Consider the following 19,377-nt stretch of genomic DNA (forward strand, 5'->3'; position numbering starts at 1 on the left):
GAAAAAGGCCTCAATGAAAAAAGAACGACACTAACGCAGGCCGCAGCGGCGCCGGGGGCGGGGGGCGCCGGGGAGGCCTCGCCCGGCAGCGGCGGCCACGGCCCCGCCTCTCGCCGGGGCAGGCGGCCGCAGCCCCCGCCTCCGCCCGCGGCCCGGGCCGCTCCCCCCGCCGGGGGCAGCCCTCACCCCGCGGGGCGGCGGCGCCGAACGGAGGAGCCGGGCCGAGGACCCCGCGCCCGCCCGCGGTGGGGAGAGGACCGGGCCCGCCCGCCCGCTCGTCCCACACGCCGCCCCGCCCCGCCCCGCCGGCGCCCCGACCCCTGCGCCCGGGCCCCACCAGCCGCTTCCCGCCGGCTAGCCCCAGCTCGTCGCCCGCCACGCGGGCGATGGCGGCGCCCCGCGGGGACTGCGCCCGCCGCCGCCCCGTTACCTGCCGCAGGGTGACCCGGAGCCGCGCCGGGACCCGGATGGAGTCGCGGCCGCTCCTGCCGCCGCTCGCCGCGCGGCACCACGGGAAGGCGCGACGCGCCCCGCGCCGCCCGCCCCATTGGCCGACGGGCGCCAAGCCCCGCCCACTGGAGCCGCCGGGCAGAGGGGGCCACCCGTCTATCATCCACCGCCTCTCACGCCCATTGGGCTTGGGGCCGTGCGGCACCGCCTCCACCTGGGACCCTCGCTCCTCACTGGATAGCGGAGGAAAGGTCTCCGCCCCCTCCGCCATTTATTTGAGGCGTCTCCGGGAGTGCCCTAAAATGGCGCCCCTGGCGGTTGAGGTGTTGTTCCCGCACTCGGCGGCGCTGAGCGGGGCCCGCCCCGCCCCGCCCCGCCCCGCCCCACCCCGCCCCACCCGGCCCCCATCCCGGAGCCCGTCCCCTGCCTCGGGGGCGCCTCTCCGCGGCAGTGGCGGTGCAGTGGCTGCCCAAAGGCCCGCGGCCTGGCGTCTTCCCCTCAGGAAGGGGCTGCCCGGCCCGGCCCGGGTGGCCTTGCGTTGCCCGGCCGGCCTGTGCGTTCTCCAGCCCGCCGTTGCTCGGGCATTGGTTTGTAGTCTTAGGGCCAGCGGTGGCTCGGGTTTCCAGGACAGCTGCTAGCCCTGGTTCTCATTGGCACCGTTGCCTGCCTTAGGGGCTTTGGCCCCCCTTTGGCTGTTCTGGCTGCTTCCATGTTGTTTCTCATAAGCTGCTTAGACTGGAAATTGGTCAAAAGATTTGAGACTAGTGGTAATGCAGACATCTTTCCAAACAGTGGCCATCCGGACGACTGCGTGGTGGCAGGCAGCGCGACACTGGGTACATCACAAATGCCAACTGCGGCCGGAGTAGGTTAACCAGCACGGTCAACGGCAGTGTCTTCAGCAAGCTCTCCTGAGGGGGTGAGGAGTAACAGTTCCAGATAAAGACACTACAGGTACACGCAGTTTCTATCCAGAGCTCAGCATTGCAAGAGTGGCTTTTCTCCTTGGCATTGGCAGCTTTTGTTTTCATCGTAGTTTTGTAGTCTGTTTAGGTAGGTGGTTGAATGAGCAACACAACTGGAGTTGTAATTGCTTTGCTGATAGCATTCTCGGACAGGTGATAATCTTGTTTAATTGGGGAGCAATTGTGCTGAAGCACTTTCTCTTCCTTCATCCTTCCCCGCAATCCCAATGAGCTCTTGAAGTAATGAGTTTGTACTGTTCCTTGCTGGGAAGGAGAGGAGTGTCTTTTCTACCAGCCACCCTTGTAAACGATTCCTGGTTTCCAGTTACTGGCCTTTGCAGTTGGGTGAGAGAAACCTCTAGCTTGCTGTTGATGCTCTACTGTGAATTGTGTATTTTTGGCAAAGTTTGTCTGTACTTTTCTCTCTGCCTCTGCATTTGGGTTTTGTCCTGTTCTACCTCAGAAGCAATCTGACTTGGAAGTGTTACGTTAGTGTGTTGTTACTTGATCAAAATACCTTTTCTGGTTGTATTCCTGATTGAGTCTTTCTTTTAATGTTTTGGGGATGCACAGGGGCTATAGGGCACACCAAAGTCTTTCAGAGGGGGAGAGGTGGTCCTTCAGCTTGTTAGTGTGTCTGCAATATCAGAGGCATCAGGACCAATACAAGCTCAGGGAGGGAAACGCTGTGTGTAAAAACAAACTTCAGACACAGGTCTGTGTTCTGTCACTCTCAATTTTCACAAGATCATTGGGACAGAGATACCTTATAAATGTGTGAACGCACAGAGTGTTCTTGTCAGTCTGTGAGTAAGCTTTTCTGTTTTCTTCTCTTGAGAAGTTTTAGAAATAATGCAACTTTTGTGAGCTCTTAACAATTTTGTAAAAGTTTGTAGAGTTTGAATGATGACGTTCTTACGTGTGTGGTGTCCCATCTTACTTCACAGATAACGATTTTTATCACAAATGTCAGAAGGGAACGTGGAGCCTTGTGTTCGGTGATGAGAGCAATGAACAGCTTAAACAGTGACCCGACACCTGTCTGGGTAAGGCAGGCGTTTTGCATGTCGAACACACTAAGTCACCGTGCCTCAACAGCTAAAAGGTGAACCCAACTGCAGTTTTCATCCTTGTGCAGGTAAAACTTTGTCAAATAAATTCGGCCGGCTGCTAAATTACTTTTTAATCTTTACTTTCAGGTGTAGTTTGACTCATTTTCTGATGAACACGGAAGGTGTACATCCCGTGTCGGGGTGAGAAACTTTTGTCGGGTGTCTGCCAGGTACAACCGAGAAGCGCTTTGGTAGCTCCTGCACTCCCGCTGTAGGTCACAAGATGGCGTATGAATACCCAGAAAGATGACTGTCCGAGTAACCCGTTCAGCAGTGAAAGACCCATCTTACTGTTGTGTTTTGCTTGGGCACCGTAATAATTCTTGCTAGCACACAGACAGGATTTCCTCGTAGTAGTAGTTATTAAATGTTATTTTTCAGGAGTCGTATTCAGAAAGGTTGTAAGAGGTATATGGAAATTCAAGTCTGCATTTTTAGTAATTTACAGGTTGCGCTGTCTATAGCGAGGATTGCCGGAGGGCTGGACTTGCCGGAGGAGCAGCGTGCTGTCATAAGGAAGTCTATCCCAGCTATCAGATAAATGAGGAGGGATACAGAAGCATTTTTCAAAACCAAAACATTCTGTAGATGACACATTTATTTTTCAAAGCAGGAAATACTTACTGAGTGATGGTGTTCTTTTGGGCCTGCACTTTGCCAGATGCACGCTGATTTGTTGGTGGCTGTTGCTCATTATACCCATAATTGGGAAGTGACATTGTTTCTGGCCTAGAGAAGAGAGCAAATCCACAGTGTGTCCAATCAGGCACCAGACAGTTGTTGACGTGACAGATTTTTCTTTGGGAAGTGAATTGTTTTACCACTTTTTGCCTAACTTCAGTCTTGTCTTTTAATAAGAAATGCCAGCCCATCTGTTTTACTGGAATGCCCATAGTTGTGGATTAGCAGGCCATTTTCAATAGCACTGCTTATTTTAAAAGCAGATCAAGGGACACTGAAAGTACGTGTCTTGAAATGTAATATCCTAGGAAGAGTCTTTGGTCTGGCAAAATAGTGCCAAATAGTTCTGCTCACCGTACTCTCTGTTTCTTTAGGACAGCTAGGAGTTGGAGAGTCTAAATCCTTTTCCTCATCCAAGAGTGGATCACAGTGTAGAAAAGGTTGAAGACACACGCTGTGGGCAAATGCAGTTGGTATCAGTACAGAAGAAAATAATTCAGATGTATAAGCCACTTGTTACGATAAATCTGTCGAGTGAAGTTCTTTGAAAAAGGGGTAATTTTTTGAGAAGGGGTGAAAAAGGGGTGACTCAAGAAAGCCCAAGTTCTGACCCGAACTGGCAGATGCCGTAAAGAGGTGGTACGTTGCCACTGGCCGCTGCGGATTTCCTCGTACCGTACTTGAGCTTCGGTTGCACCAAGTGTAAAAGATCAGTGAAGTTATTCTGAGCATTTGACTTGCTAAGCATTGCTTGACTGCAGCAGCAGGTGATTACAAGCTGTAACTTTAGCCATGCGAAGCTCAGGTTACCTTCTGAGCACAACATTCATTACAATTAAACAGCACCTGCACAGCATCTTAGAGCAGCACCTTGGCAGGCTCTAGGTGAGAAGCAAGAGATAAGGGTGATAAAATTCGTGGTTGGTCCCAGTTCTGTTCAGTGTGCGTAAGAGTGAAAATGTCAGTACGTGTGCCTTTACAAATTACACAAAATTAGAAGATGGCCAAAACAGTAAAGATGAAAAAAGTGTGAGACGACCTGGCAACATTGGGACTGGAGGGAGTGTCTCAGCCTGGTGAATATGGAAGTGCATGGTCACATAGCACTGGAACTGGTGAAACCTAGATTCCCGTTTTCTGTTTGCTTCTGGATTTTCCATTGCCTAGTAATGTACAAGTGGCAGCCGAAGCTTTGCTCACAATTAGGGCATTTGTATTGCTCCCCCATTCCCACGTGAATCCTGTAATGTCAAAAAAAAAAAAAGTTTGAACTTACGTTGCACCTTCTTTTCACAGCGACTGCTGATAGAAAACCATCATGAAGCTTGTGGGAACTTACTCTCTTTGCACTTATTTCAGTTAAATTGGCTTGAAAGTGGTCGGTGGGCTCAAAAGGAATGAGGGGAAGAAGGATGGACACATACACATACCTTGGAAACCAGACTAAAAGCATCAAATGGAATTTGGTACGAGGACTGTGTCTCCCACTTGTTGCGTTAAGCATGTGCAACAAGGCAGGTTGAGAAGAGAGTTGCTGGTGCATGTTCTCTCAAAATCATCTTGAGAGTAGTTAGGACAGCAAGTTTGGGGTCGGTTTTATGCAAAACAAGTCGGGGATGCAGTATCCGCTCTTTTTAGAATTGATTTTCACCTTCCTCTGGTATGCCTGTCATCCCGCTTTCACGTGGGGTACCAAGGAGCTGTGGGGAAAGAACAGCTTTTGGCCCCAGTCTCGTCTGTTACCCTCATTAGCAAGGACTGTGTTCGCATGAGGAGGCTTGGTACTGACTAGGGGCATGCGGGGCTGATGCGATAAGCCTTCAGCGTCAGGGCTTTGATCACTACCACCCCCAGGCCTGATCTGAAACGCTGTTTTAAAAGGAAAGCCTTCTACACGTGGAACATCGTAATCCCCCAGAATCCTGTGGATCTCTTCTCACATAGTACCAGGAGTACTATTTGACATGTCCTGTGTTTGTTAGATTTCCAAAAAGGGAGTTCTGATGCTAGCACAAGAGCCAGAAGAAAACCAACCTGATAACTTTTTAAGTTTTCCAAAGTTAAAATGTGCAGAGATTGAGCAGACATTGCCCTGAAAAGCAGAAATGCTTTTGTGTTAATTAGCAAAGGAACGTAGAGAAATGATGTAAGGAAAAAAGTGGTAGGCAGGCTCTGTACCTGTCAAAAATTTTAAAGGCGCACTCATATGAGTATATTGTTGACTGTTCTGGAAGAATTACCAGGCAGATTACCAAATAGATGAAGTGGTGTAGCCTAGCATTTATCATTTTAAAATAAATTTAAATTATTTTGTAATTCCCTTAAATAAGTTATTAACCTAACCTTAGTACATAGGTTTATATGGAATTAACTGTGTGTGGTTGTGGTTTAAGGCTCAGATTTCGTGCTTAGGATGTGAATTACATTTCTCATAGAGAATAAACTTGAAGCACTTGAAGCTGTCAGGGTCGTAGGAGGGATTCACACAGCACACGCTGTACACAGGCTCCTTTTCCGCGACATCGCTGAATCTGCCCATGCTACTCCGTCCTAGGCTGCTCGTTTAGTGCCAGCCTTCCCAACAGTTACTAATTTCGTGGTGGTACAATAAAGCGTGCAACAGAGCATATATACTAAATACCTCTCATTCTGTTTACCTTGCAAAGTGACTTTCAGTTGTTTGATGGACTATATAGGCAGCACATATGACTGGGAAAGTAAGGCTAAGTGTCAGGAGATAGTGCTTTGATTTATCCTGCCAGCAAATCTGTAAAAGCTGAATTTTCACTAATGCTTTAGTGAAATTCGCATTAGTGCGGGGGGGGGGGTGGGGGCTGCATTTTCAAAATTATCTTGCTTGATGTCATTTGACTTCTCAAATTGTTGCAGTACTTCTTTGCAGAAGCGGTGATCAGGACTCTCATCTGAAAAAACAAAAGCAGGCCATTCTGATTGACGTGTCTCGGGTACGTTAGTGGTACTTGAAAGCATCTCCTCGCATGCAGCAGAGAGAGAATCCTTGATATTAATTCCTCTGATGAGCTCTTCAAAATACTGTTGCATTGAAATTTTATGCTTTGGTGGGTCCTGATGCGAGGCTTTTCCTTCTAGCACTTTCTGGATCTTTCCCTCGAAGTTTTTGTCCTCCTGTAGAAATTGTACAGAACTTTCATGCTGTTCCAGGAGGGTTTCCATTTGCTGAGAAAGCTGTCCAGAAGCTTCGGCCTCGTTTGAGATTTCCTGCAGCTTCTCCAGTTTTGTAGAATAGTTATGGTGTAACCTGGATTGCAGTTCAGCCATTCGGTACTGTATGCCCTTCAGCAAACCCATTCCAACTGTGTCCATCGTTACCTTGGTGTCTGTAGCACCAGCTGTTAGCTCATTAATCAGCTTTTCAGTTTCCCGTGTGAAATCAATTAATGAAAAGTTATGTATTGCATCATAACCATGTCTGAGTAGTGTGCAGAATAGGTAAATGCACTTTTAACTTTCAAAAAATATGATGTGTAGATATACATTGTAGGGTCTGTACCGTTTACAGTTTTGGCAGCTGTCAGTGCTCAAAGCCAAATGAAAATATAAATAATTGTAAATGCATTTTGAAACGCTTTGCTGTTTTGTCTCTAGGTTAGCCAGTTACATGAACTGCAGCGTGCTTTTCAAAATGGATCTCTTCAAAATGTCTTTTCTTGGGAATGTGGTTTCTTTCTTTAGGAAGCTGTGGCAACTGTGCGCTGTGCTCAAGCCTGCTTTGTGGAGATAGCACCAAGCTGAGCAGAGGAGGTGACTAGCAGTCAGTTCACTGAGAGAAACTGTATGAATTGTTTGGGTTTGCATGGTTTTTTCAGGTGAGATGTAGCCTACTTGCTTTTCATGTACTGAGAATGAAAAGGCTCCTGGTATTTCTGTAACCCTTTCGCTAGGGGAGCTGGGAATGAAGCTCGGCTGCAGCTTTGCCAAGGTTAGTGCATCAGTGAAGTCACATGAGAGACAGCAGCACTTCTGGGAAAATGGGATCCCCTGCGGGTCAGCAAGGCGGGAGCGGAGTAGAGTGTTAGCTGCACTGACCAGGCCATGAGCGTCTCCAGGTGATGCCTGCATGTCTTTCTCTCAAAGAATAAGCCACCTACTTTGAGACTTAGGAACTATTCAAACACAAGATGCCTTTGGGTGAAGAGAAGAGAGTAGTGAGGTGCCAGCTTTTGCCACCAGCTCTTAAGTGCCTCCTTGCAAGCCCGCTTACCTAGTAAAGACATTGGTCGCAAGGTATTCGACAGGAATATTTGTGCTCTGTACATGTGTTACAACGAGTACTTGGGGTGGCTGATTGCATGTACTGCATGTTCTTTGCAGAGAACAGCAGTTAAAATGTGCAAGCCCACATCCAGTAATATATCTTAGTATGTTTCTTCATCTACTTAATGGGCATTCACAAATTCTGAAGATGTGAGAAAAGCTTTGGTATTCAAAACTCGTGTTATACCGAGGTGAACAAAAGACAAAGAGCCAGTTTGGCCAGGGCTATAATACGATCTAAGTAAGGATTAAAATATGTTCTTATTCTCTTCCTGCTAAGCCATTTTATCTTGTATATCCTAAGCCTCTCTGGAAAACCTACAAATTGACTGCCTACTATCGGAATCAAAATGCAGCTCCCCAGTCTTCTATCCAACGTCCAGGGATCGTGTGATTTTGTTAGTATCATCTCAAATGAGTCACTTGTACCTTCCTAGCGTCTTCAGACTTCTTATGAACAAAGTGTAATTTTTTTATAAATGGTTTTTTTCTTGCACTGTAAGCTTCTGATACTTTTGCCACATTGTGGTCCTTGTGTTTTCCAGAGAGTTTACAGGTTGCGCATATTGGCTCATCGTGAGTCAGACATGTCTGAGGGAGAAGAAATATACAAGGAGAGTTAGTATCTACGTGTAAGCAAAGTAATTGAAGTAATTTGTTGGTCTGTCTGTTGTTAGATACTGTTAGAAGTGCCAAAACTGAGTATTGCTGGTGAAGTTGCAGTGTTTGTCTTCCAAACCAAGACTGCTGTTACGCTGTGTTTGTTCTGTTGGCGTTTGCAGTACATGATACGAATTTTGCCAAACCACGTGCCTTTTAGTTGCTGAGTAAAAAAAGTGTACTCCCTTCCTGTATGTCATGTGAATTTTGATATCAGATGGTATAGGGAAGTTTCAATTCATAAACCATGTTATTGGCCCTGACAGCACACACAGTGTTATGTATTTTGCATCTTGGTGATACGTAGTGCTAGATACCCCACTGGTGACGGGGGATAGTGGAAACTGATGCATAAGTGCAGGTGAAGATACAGTCCTTACCCAGAAAACTTTATCTGCAGGAAGGGTATCTGGTATCTGCAGGAAGGATAAACACATGGTTTTTCCTAGATTTGTAATTTTGTTTCCATGTTAGTACAGTCACACACGCATACGCTAGCACACACAAACCGAGTTGTTTTATAGGAGGGAGAGAACGCGGATTTGTGCCTTAGTTCAGGAAGTGCTTTTCGTGCCTGAATGATGAAGGCACACCCCTGTGTGGGACGCAATGAGCAACGGCTTCACTGGTGGAACAGGAGGAGATACTGACACGGCATTGTAAGACTGAAGAGCAGGCCAGAAGGCAGATGTAGTTTTGTGTAAAAAAAAAAAAAAAAAAAAAAAAAAAAAAATTTGGAGTGTGTGAATGAGGGGCTTGAGTGAGGTGCAGTGAAATGGGGAGCCAGTGGGAGAATTCAAAGAGGAGATGCAGTTTTCAAGGACAAATGGACAATATGCGTCCACAATGTGTCTAAAAAGTGATGACTAATCGCCATCTGTGGCACTGGGTCTTCCAGTCCATAGAATGAATGAAGGGGTTTTGTGTCTTTGAGCTATTGATGATTATTTATGGTGTCGCTTCCTCTAGTAAGTGCTGGTGTGGGAATGGCAGTAGAATGATTGAACTCCTTGAGGAATGAGAGCTTGGACCTCTCAGAGGATTGATTTCAATGGGATGACTCGTGTGCTTACCTCTAGCCACGCTTCTGTGGGACTTAGCAGGGACTTAGTGCTTACAGGATAGAAAGTATGCAGATTACTAAAATGAAAAGGGATGGATAAAAATTCACAGCAAATTCATGTTTTCTCCATGTTCTTCACAGATTTGGGACAACTGTCTTTTCTCCTGAGTACAAATTTTTTCAAGCTCATATTTAAATTTCTCCAGTATACTTTCAACTAGACTGTTTCGTAGCAGGCCAGCAATTCCTCTGCGCCTCAAATAAATGACCTACAAAGGAAAAAAATAGCAAAATAGTTTGAGTGATACAGGAACGCTTTGTTTCTCTGATAATTCAGCATAATGTAGAAAAAATACATCATTTTTATTTAGTTGATATTTGCATTAACAAGATTTGAACCGTGGTGAAATATTGCAGAAGTACCTAGACAGCCAGTTCATTCAAACATGTATTTTGTAGCTTGAAGGCTCATGAGTATCACTTGCCCATACTTTGCCTCTGAGTATAGGGAGTTTACTCTAAACCAACGGGAATTGCATTGGTTAGTCTGAAATACAGAATTTAGCAAATCAAGCAGAGAGATCTTACAGTTTCTGTTAACAGGTAAAAAGTGCAATTTTTTTTTTTTTTTTTTAAATATTCAGAGGCATGTCCTGAAGGCATTATGAGAATCCAGTCCTGAACCTTTTAATCCCTGAAGTCAGTAAATTTACTTGCATGCTAGACAGGGAATACAGATATCTTCAGTTTTCACCGAATTAAGGTTTTGCCTCCATAAAGACTACGAGAAGGTTTTAAAATGCTCTGTATTAGCATTTGGTGGCAGAATCTGTCCCTAAGAAAAGCCTTCACAGTGGACTTGGCACTTACAGAAGTCTGTAAAATATGGATATTAAAAGAAGTATGTTCCAAAGTTCAAGAAAACCTGCTGATTCCCTTACGTAATAAACCTGCAACCTGTCGAACTGGGAGACAACGGTAAGCAAATATCTTGTTTAGTCAGAATCCTAGAAAATATCTAATTTAAAGAAGATGGCATTTAGCACTTGCACATTTTTCCTCTGGTAGGAATGCAAGGATTGTGAGGCCAGGTTTCGGTGCAGCAGCAGTGCGTTCAGGGGCGAGAAACGCAGATGCCGCACTGTTAAAAACATGGGAGTGATTGCAAATAACCTGTTCTGTTCATTACAAATATGATGTGGCGCGTTGCTCCTTGTGAGAGCTGTTGTCCTCCAGTGAAGAGATGGGGCATACCTGCCACTTCAGATTAAAACAAAAGTCTCCTGACTACGAGATGTGGCATCTGCCCAGCTTCCACAGAGAACATAGGATCACCCCTCCTTGCCTTCCTGCACAGGGGGCAGTGGAAAAACCCCTTGACGTGGTGCCAGTTTTGGTGTAGCAGGATCTTCTCCAGGCGTTGCTTACAGAAGTTGTGTGCGCAGGACAGGACCAGGACGCGGGGCGTGAACAGCTCCGGACACACGGGCCACAAGAGCATCTGTCTCAAGGTTTCCATGGTGGTGGTGGTTCACCACATGAGGAAGACCCTTTTCTGACAGCTGCCAGAGCAGCCCCTCTCCACTGGCACCGGACTTGTAGAACCGGCCCCAGTCTCTGTCATAACATCTCTGTGGCAGCGGCAGTTCCCTTCTCCGAGACGCTGACAGTTTAATTGGATCTCCTGCATCTCTGATCCCACCCAGCACATGTGCAAAATCCCTGTATTACACCAGGACGTTCTCGTTTCTGCTGCAACACCTCGGTCTTGATTTAAGTATGCTCTTGGGTGATTAACGCTCAGAGATGTTGAAACAATCCAGCATCTGTTGCTCTAATGAGAAGAGTTTTGCATCTCAGCGCAAGGGAAGTTCCTTGTGGTGGTAAATTATTTTATTACCTGTAATTTTTCATTTAGAATTGCGTCTTTTGTTTTTGTTCCCTCATTTCAATTCCCATTTTCACTACCTTGTGCTGAAAGCTTCTTCAGAAAGTCAGCCTACGCCTTGCTAGCAATGTTCCCTTTGTTATCATTAACGTCCTTAAAATGCATTTTTCAGAAAATGGAATAATTCCACGACATCGAAAGCTAACGTGGCACCTGTTTGAGGAACATTCAAGTAAGTGCTTTCTGCCAGGTGCTGAAGTATATTAAAGGCTTCTGTGTCCAGCGTTGAAAGTCTCCGACAGGCATAACCCCTTGCTGTCAGTAAGGCTTGCGTATTTATCAAGACAGTAGCATTTGGCTCGCTGCGTTTAGGCAGGGATATAGAAACCACATAAGACATTCCTCATCTACTGTTAAATATATTATGTGTTGTGCAGTAGCTAGGCAATTAGAGTTCATAGATTAATGACTGAAAGAAATCGAGGTAACTGGACAAGCACAATCGTGAACAGGTGGATGAGGGTGCATGTGCACACACACACTGATCAGACGTCGCCCTTTGGTGACGTTAATACCTGGTTGTCATAGCAATTACGTTCCATCTTTTGTTATCTCCAGCCCACCCACAGCTACTTGTGGACACGATTGCAACTTTGGTTGGGGCAGAGCTGGTCGATTCTGTGCTCTGCTTGCTTGCGATATTCCTGCTCCATGGGAATGAAGATTTGGCGTTCAGGTCTCAGACATACATAAATTTTCTTATGTGTAGCAAACCTCTGTCAATTAGCTAGAAATCGGGAGCGAAGCCAGCAGGCTTCAGGCCAGTAGTTAAGGAGAGTTGTTTTTCCCCCATCTTTCTGATTCAAGACCTTTCCCACAAAAAGCAAGAGGAATAAGTGGGGGACACTACGCTAGGAATTGAAGACAAAATGTCTGCTTGAATGTTGAGTCTGATTGTAGCGTAGCAATCACCGGTACATTTAGAAAATAATTTCTAGTCACCAGTACATTTAGAAAATAATTTGTAATCCCTGTTGTTTCACCAGCAGCCCGTCGCTGTTCTTATCTCTAGTCCTTCTCCTTTTTCCATACCCTGTGTGTCCTGCGAGTTGTGTTGCGTGGTGCAGACTAGCAGAGGATGCTGGAAGGAGGTGTGCTCTGTAACTGAGATGGGATGTGCAGGTGTAAAAAGAGGACTATCAACAGGAGCGCGTGGAAACCCTGCGTGGCAAGTACGGTGTTACTTTCAACATGTATTGCAGTCAGCCAGTGTCACTGCCAACACTGAATGCTTTTTGGGAGGCGTGTTATTGGGTAGACCGTTCCCTTTGACTTTTTTGCACTCTGAATTAGTATCTTGACACAGAGTAAGTTTGTTTCCTCTCAGTAGGGCCCTTTTCTTGGTGCTCAGTGGGGCTGCAACACAGCCAGGGTTGAAGGAGGATCTCTGGCTGCTTAGGCCAGGGGGACAGGACACCTCGGCTCCATCCTCCTTTTGGTCGTGAGTTGCTGTGGTCATTGTGCAGGCGTTTTACATTAACTAGCCTCAGTTTAGTCGTCTTGAGAGTCAATGTGATAATGTACCGAAAAGTGGTTTTCTTATTACTTTAACTGTTGTAGTATTTGAGATATTTGGATACACGTTATAATCCAAGTACTTTGATCAAAAGATGTCTGAAGTCAGCAAAAAGATACATTGATAGTGGATGTCGTTCAGTTCCTAAGTGGAGATAGTATAGAAATAGAAAGTGCTTTCAGAAATAAGAAGTTATCTAGTGACTGTTTGGTATTTAATACGTTCTCTTTCCTGAAGTAGAGCTATTTATCTGTTTCAAAGTATGGTATTTCTTCATTCATTGTCTTTACCGTTTCAGTCATCGGAAGCCAGTTAGTACCTGCATGCAAATGCTATTACAGTTATCGGTGAAACTGGTAGCATAAATTGCAATATAAGGACACCCACCATTTTTTCTTTAATCTTATGGAAGTCCAGTATGCCATTTATTAATTCTTAGCTGGCATTGGCTAACCCTTATGATGGTACAAAGGTCACATTGCTTGGATGGAGCAGGCAGGGACGGATAACAGTCCCGCGGTGCTTCCTGTTTATGGAGCTACCTTGATTGCCTGCATTTGGTTATTTTTATAAAATACGACATCAAGTCCTTCGCTATTTAAATACGGGCCAAAACACAGCACTGAATGCACAGCACACACTCGGTGTCAGCGTGGCGGGGGAGAGCTGGCTGAGGCTGCCTGCAATCGTGGGAATCACCAACATGAGTTGAATTTTGGACTTGACATTAATATTGCAGTAGAACCATCTAATTTTTCACTTGTCCATTATAATATAAATCAGTTCTTTTGAAAAAAGTAGATTTTGAGTAACATGGGTCAAATTCTCCTTAATGCATGTATAAAAAGTATAAAAGGTAGTCTTTTGGGGGGCAAATTAAGTAAAACCTTGGAAAAAATCTTTATATGCTATGACAAAATATTCTTTGAAATACTTAAACTGAGACTTTGACTTTCAAGACATATATATATATTTAAAAATTATATATATATGTCAGTCAAATGTGCGTATTACTTTAACAGCCACTCCTTTTTAATAGCTTGCCACCTACTAATTTCTGAGACATGAAACCCTTCTTAGCAGTGGAATTTTTTAAGCCAGCTTATTTGCCATCAGGGTGGATTTTTCTTTTTGAGACTTTGGAGTCAGGCTGTTTAGATCCGTATCCGTCTCTGCCTGACCATTGAAGTGGGCATAATCAGAGCATCTCTTCAAGAACTCAAGGACAAGGTCAGCAAAGGCGCTTTGAGACCTCAGGGCAATACTCTGTATATTATTTGGTTTTGTGGTGTGCAGGGTATGTCAAATAGAAGATTGGTCCAAAAACATGTTCTGGCTGACAGACAACGGAGTAGTTTGATGTGGCTTTTTATTTCAAGTCTAGTAACAGTTAGGTAATATATAGGATAGAGAGAGACGCAGGATCTCTGCCTCCTGGTGAATGTTCATATGTCTTCTTAAAAGACAGTACTGACTTTATTGAGGCAGGGGAGGGAAATGGACCAATGGTCATTTTGCTGAGAAATGTGGCCATATTAGTGCCCGCTGTGGTCGATCAAGTCAGGAAGTACAGGATGGGCTTGTGCTGGTGATGTTCTTTTTTTTTTTTTTTTCCTCATTTTTGTTTTTGTTGGGTTTTTTGTTGTTTTTTTGGTGGTGGCTTGCTTGTTTTTAGATTGAGTGCCATTTTGAGCCGGTTTAAAGGGAAAATGGACAATGTCCACACATGTTTTCTTGAGCCTGACTTACTGGAACTGAATAGATCCCCTGCAAGTCAGATACGGGCATTAGATGTCTCAGTTTTGGTTCAACACAAAATACCCTTATTACTAAAAGTGTACTTGTAAAATAGCTATATTGGCGTAGACCCTTTCAAGGATTAGTCCAGAGCCTGAGGCTGCGTTGGAAACTGGTGTTCATCACTGAGCAGCGTGCTGCAGCTGGCACGTGTCCCTAACTGGCAGAGAGAGCACAGAAGCTGTGGGTTTAAGGTAAGAAAAAAAGAAACAAATAGGTGGTTTTCTTGCCTCCCGTGAAGAAATCTCTTCCTACCACTGTTTGCAATAGGTCAGTCCCAGTTTATTCTCCTCCAGAAGACGCTGGGAAGAGGGTTGGTCTCTTCCCTGCTCTCTCCCGCGTCACCAGTGTGTTGCCCGTGACGGTTCAGAGGATCTTCTGTGATCTTGTAGTAAAGCTCTAGGAAGTGCAAAAGTGGGGGTAGGAACTCCTCCAAGGCAACAATAGGGAAATCCCACAAACCGGGGGTAGTGTGGACTCCCCTCCCCGCTCTCAGTCATCCTCTGCTGTACTTAGCCAGGCCTGGGATGCTGCCAGCTCCCTTGTGTTGTGTTGTGATAGTATGAACTGCTGACGCACGGCAGCGTGTTTAGCACGTTCCAGCCTGCCGTGGCAGCCTGTCCCTGGTTCACTGCAGGGTTTTAGCAGGATGGCGTTTGCTGCTGTGCATGGTGTGATATTTCCAGCGGAGGCTGTCCTGTCGGGCAGTGAGGACAGCTGCCACGAAGGTTTGTAGTGATACGCTTTCTCACATTTCTAAGTCCTAGCGGCACAGAAAGAGACATCGGTAATATTGATGGTTGGTTTTTGTTTCACTGGTTCACAGGCAGAGAAATACCTGTTTCATGACATTCCCTCTCAGCCCATGCCCTGCCACTGGGTCCTAGCTTCTACCTAAGCTTTCAGCTTCAAATACACAACTCATGTCTCATGTGTCTCCTTCAGAATGGTAGGTTCTTTTTTTGATACGTTCATATTTTGATCTCGCTTGTTTTGGCTGAGAGAATGACCCTTTACAGGCACGAACTGAAGAGTATGAAGCCTGAAGCAGGGATCTTTAGTTTGCTTTCTAAAATTCTGCATTTGCTTAGAAGGGAATATTCATCAGACTGAAAACAAATGTCTCGGGACTGGTCCTGTAGGACATCAGATCTCCAGTCCCCTCTCTGGGGAGCAACTTGTCGTTTGGCAAATATGGGAAACACCTCTTGCCAGTTTATTCGGTTGACAATGTGTCCTATCAAATTTTTAGTAACCTGCTACCCCACCATATGACATAATTCCAAAATAAACTGACTGCCCAATCATCTGTGGAAAATGGATAGGCAGAGTGGAGCAGGGAGTGCCACCGAACCTCTTACACCATGTCACTGAAACAAAAGGCATTCCTCATTTTAACCTCTACTCCTTATTTCTTTAGTGAGACTGTGCCATGCTTCGTGTTCATATGAGAGCTGCTGTCTCTCATTGCCCATTGCCTCCCTTCTGCTCTGTGTAGCGCTGCAGGAGAGGGAGAAGTTGGAACAGCAATAAATCTTTATTTATTCTTTCTAGGTGGGCTTTTACTGATTGACCAGCAGCCCTAAAGCACAAGAACAAAGCAAATATTGCACCGTGAAGTCATTGGCCATCAGAGAATTAAGATGACGTTCTCTTCTCAGAATGCTTTATAAGGTAACTAGATGTGTGTCAATTATTTACTCATCCAAATATATAGAATAATAGAGGAGAATTCTTTATCAGCAGAATCAGCTATGCACAGGTGACATGCTGACAGACCCAGGCCTAGAATAAATAGGTTTTGATCCAAGAGGCACAGAGGACAATCTCAGCTCTTTGTTCCTGCACTATTCTGTGTGGGTGGAGAGAGAAAAAATTCAAGCATTTGCCTCGGACCACCACTCTGTTCTCAAGAGACAAGTGGAGCCAAGTAAAAGAAGTGGCAAGAGGAATTTGTCTGCTAATTAAAGATTTTTTTTTTTCTTCACCCAGGAGTCAAATTGAAGGAAAGATCCCTCTGTGTTTCTCACAGCAGCAGACCATTCAGTGTTTAGACCAAGATATAATGTGAACATTTATAAATCAAAATACTTCCTGAAATTTACATCTTATCCAAAGTAAACGAGTGCTGTCGCTGTATGGAAAATTCATAGGTAAAAATAAAACTTCTTGTTGTCTGTTCCATATTGCCTTAGCAGGTAACACTTCAAACCAGTCTGTACTTAAAAGGATGCCCGTGTCTGTTCAGGACTGCGTGATGACTTTCCAGGGTTACTTGCTTGGGGAGGGACACCTCAGCCCTCATTGGCAGCTGGCACGCTGTTTTTTCCAGTTATTTCGATTTTCCCTCTGGAGGGATGAAGAACAGAGAAGAAACTCTCCCCAGCAGGCCAGGATTGGACCGAAGCCTGTGGAGAATGTGGTATCAACAGTCAGCCAGCTTACTGCCAGGAGAAGACGACGAGTTGGGCACAACCAGGCAAGTCCTTCCTTTTGATTCAGTTTGTGGTAGCGGAGAGACCAGGCACTCTCGGGCACTCAAGTTAATGGAACTTCTGCTCCACTCCACCCAAAACCACTCCGACCAATTCCTTCTTCCTCTGCCACATGCTTTCAGGGGCAAAAGCCACTTGACTTATCCTAACACATAGTTCACACTCAGATTGACTCGCTCTTTGCAGTCAGTGCTCCCAGCACCTTGAACCATAGAATCATAGAATGGTTTGCATTGGGAGGGACCTTTAAAGGTCATCTAGTCCAACCCCCTGCCATGAGCAGGGCCATCTTCAACTAGATCACGTTGCTCAGAGCCCCGTCCAACCTGACCTTGAATGCTTCCAGGGACGGGGCATCTGCCACCTCTCTGGGCAACCTGTGCCAGTGTTTCACCACCCTCAGCGCAAAAAAATGTCCTGCTTATAGCTAGTCTGAATCTACCCTCTTCTAGTTTAAAACCATTACCCCTTGTCCTGTTGCAACAGGCCCTACTAAAAACTCGGTCCCCATCTTTCTTATAAGCCCCCTTTACGTACTGAAAGGCTGCAATCAGGTCTCCCCGGAGCCTTCTCTTCTCCAGGCTGAACAACCGCAGCTCGCTCTGCTTTTCTTCCCAGGAGAAGGTCTCACCAGAGCGGAGTAGAGGGGCAGAATCCCCTCCCTCGACCTGCTGGCCACGCTGCTTTTGATGCAGCCCAGGATACGGGTGGCGTTCTGGGCAGCGAGCGCACGTTGCCGGCTCACGTCCAGCTTTTCGTCCACCAGTACTCCCCGAGTCCTTCTCGGCAGGGCTGCTCTCAATCCCTTCATCCCCCAGCCTGTATTGATACCGGGGCTTGCCGCGACCCAGGTGCAGGACCTTGCACTTGGCCTTGTTGAACCTCACGAGGTTCACGTGGGCCCGCTTCTCAAGCTTGTCCAGCTCCCTCTGGATGGCATCCCGTCCCTCGGGCGTGCTGTCAACCGCACCACTCAGCTTGGTGTCTCCTGCAAACTTGCTGAGGGTGCACTCGATGCCCCTGTCTATGTCGTTGATGAAGATATTAAACAGTACTGGTCCCCTGAGGGACACCGCTCGTCACCGATCTCCGTCCGCGCATCGAGCCGTTGAGCACTACCCTCTGGATGCGACCATCCGACCACTTCCTTATCCACCGAACAGTCCGTCCATCAGGTCCAACTGAGAGAGGAGGATGTTGGGGGGGACTGTGTCAAAGGCCTTACAGAAGTCCAGACAGATGACATGGGTAGCTCTTCCCTCGTCCACTGATGTAGTCACTCCATCAGCGAAGGCCACTGGGTTGGTCGGGCAGCCTATACCCACCAGCTGCTCTCTCGAGGCTTCCTTTTGCATGTCAAATAATTTAAGAGACTATTTTTACTGTTTTATTGATTGACTTTGCTCTTTGAGGACCCTGACAGAAAGGATTCCCTTCAATTTCACATGAAGAAGAAATGGAAAAGTAAAGGCTTCAACTTTCCCGTGAAACAAAAGTGACTCGTTAGCCCTGGGGTCCCCCAAGGTGCCAAACTGGGCTCCAGCCTGCCAGCTGCCTCCAGGAGGGGATCTTGCACTTGTCTCGACACTGAAATCACTCCCTCTTCAGCCTCCTGAGCTGTTGGTAACAGCACCCGAGGAGGTCAGCACTCCTTGGCTGTGGTTTCCTGCCGTTCTGGGGGACTGTGAGCTCCTCACCGCCCCTCTGACAGTGCCCGGAAAACAGCGCAGAGCTGGGGGCTCAGCCCCGGGTGGGACTGTGTCCCAGCCCTTGGACGGAGCTGCCCGACGGGACGGGCTCCCCAACCCGGGAGGGCAGCTCCCCTGGCCGTGCTCCAGTGCCCCTCCACGAGCACCTGAGAGCCATCCCCACGCAGCCTCGGCCTGGCTGTGAGGTCACAGCGGGGCTGTGAGGTCACAGAGCCCCACGATGCCGCGCCAGTCATAAGCACTGACCGCTCAGCCCCCGGCCCAGACTACTGCAGCAGCAGCAGCAGCAGCAGCAGCAGCAGCGGCCACAGCGGCAGCTGCAGCAGCAGCAGCAGCAGCAGCAGCAGCATGGTGCGAGCACAGGGGGCCATGGCCCCTGCCCGCCACCTCCTCCTCCTCCTCCTCCTCCTCCTGGTGGCCCTGCATGCCAGGGCTGCTCCATGGCGAGCGCGGGGAGCAGGTAAGCGGGTGGTGCTGGTGCAGCCTTTCACAGGCCGGTGGGCTCTTCTGCCCGAGGAGCATGGATGATGGTTTTTTTCCTCCGGTGCTTTCGCGAGGGCTTCCTCTGTGTGCGTGAGAGCTCTCCCGGTAAGAAAGCGCCAGGGGGCCGTACGTTGGTCCATCCGCTCGTCGAGGGGTGTTGCCCATGGCCTGGAAAGAGTGTGTGGAGAGCTGCAAGGAGCCA

General features: G+C 47.0%; 2 long non-coding RNA genes across 3 annotated transcripts; both read left to right on the top strand.

The window, feature by feature from the left end:
* The first annotated feature begins 1,319 nt into the window (after positions 1 to 1,319).
* LOC127021379 (uncharacterized) lies at positions 1,320 to 3,575 on the top strand. The gene is made up of 3 exons (XR_007767209.1): positions 1,320 to 1,404; positions 2,363 to 2,520; positions 2,615 to 3,575. It is a non-coding gene; the product is annotated as an uncharacterized LOC127021379 (long non-coding RNA).
* Positions 3,576 to 11,529: 7,954 nt separating this feature from the next.
* On the top strand, positions 11,530 to 17,130 carry LOC127021380 (uncharacterized). 2 transcript variants are annotated; one of them, XR_007767211.1, is made up of 4 exons: positions 11,530 to 15,216; positions 15,315 to 15,437; positions 16,043 to 16,162; positions 16,684 to 17,130. It is a non-coding gene; the product is annotated as an uncharacterized LOC127021380 (long non-coding RNA). The 2 variants fall into 2 exon arrangements; XR_007767210.1 differs by having other exon boundaries at positions 11,530 to 15,437.
* The last annotated feature ends 2,247 nt before the right edge of the window (positions 17,131 to 19,377 follow it).

This window comes from Gymnogyps californianus, chromosome 13 (genome assembly GCF_018139145.2).
Source record: "Gymnogyps californianus isolate 813 chromosome 13, ASM1813914v2, whole genome shotgun sequence".
In the NCBI taxonomy this organism is placed as follows: Eukaryota; Metazoa; Chordata; class Aves; order Accipitriformes; family Cathartidae; genus Gymnogyps; species Gymnogyps californianus.